Source organism: Octodon degus, unplaced genomic scaffold (assembly GCF_000260255.1).
Source record: "Octodon degus isolate 3935 unplaced genomic scaffold, OctDeg1.0 scaffold00002, whole genome shotgun sequence".
In the NCBI taxonomy this organism is placed as follows: domain Eukaryota; kingdom Metazoa; phylum Chordata; class Mammalia; order Rodentia; family Octodontidae; genus Octodon; species Octodon degus.
This window is the reverse complement of record NW_004524578.1, coordinates 21504158-21505232: the sequence shown is the minus strand read 5'-3', so window position 1 is coordinate 21505232 and position 1075 is coordinate 21504158.

Sequence of the window (1075 nt, the reverse complement as noted above, 5' to 3'; positions counted from 1 at the left end):
TATATATATATATGGAAGACGTCAAAGTATCCATTTGTTCAGATGATGTAACAGTTTACATAAGAGACTCAAAAAATTCCCCCAAAAGACTCCTAGAACTAGCAAACAAATTTAGCAAGCTATGAGGATACAAAACTAACATACAAAAGTCAAAAGTGTCACAAACAATGAACCCACTAAGAAAGAAATCAGGAAAATACCACTCACAATAGCTTCAAAAAATTAACTTATGAGACAAGCAAGAAAGTGAAAGTTCTCTATAATGAAAACCATAAAACTCTGAAAATGGAGATTGAAGAGAACATCTGAAAACGGAAAGATGAGCTGATGCTGTTTCTCACACCATGTAGAAGGTGGATAGACACAGGACACCTACAGGGACCTGGTAAGCTTTGCTCAACCCTCTCCCCCCATGGTTGCTGTAGCTTGGTGGACCTGCAGCCACCTCTCCTACCATCATAGAAGTCAGGCAGACACAGGAAACATATGGGGACCTGGTGAGCCCCGCCCCGCCCTCTCCCCGCACTGTTGCTGAGGTAAAGTTGAGCTGTGGCCATCTCTCCCACCAATAGCAGGAGCCTTGGTGAGCCTTACCCTGCCCTCTCACTGTCATGGGAGCCTTGCTCACCCACACCCCTGCCCCATACCCTTACCATCACTGTTGAGTCCAGGTGAAGATTAGGAGTTTAAAAAATGTCAAAATGCAGAATCAAAAGGCAATCTCAATCCACCAGCCCACCCAGAACAAATCCAGGAAACAAGGACATATAAGAACTTGGAAATCACACACCTGAAATTTCTAAGATGATAGCAACTGAAGAAACAACTCCATTAGGCTATAGAAGAAATCACATCCGAAGTAATCTCCCAAGCAAATAAAAACAAAAGACAACTATCATGAAAGAATTGCTCAGCACATCTGAAGAAGATACAGATTTAAAAATATATATAGAGAGAGATGCGAATAGAAAAATAATGGAGCCAGGTAGGAATTTCTGCTGACTTCCTGGAACCCCCAGACCCAGTCCTAGCCCAGGTCTGGTGAGTGTGTGGAGAGCTTCCTGCTACCCTGCGC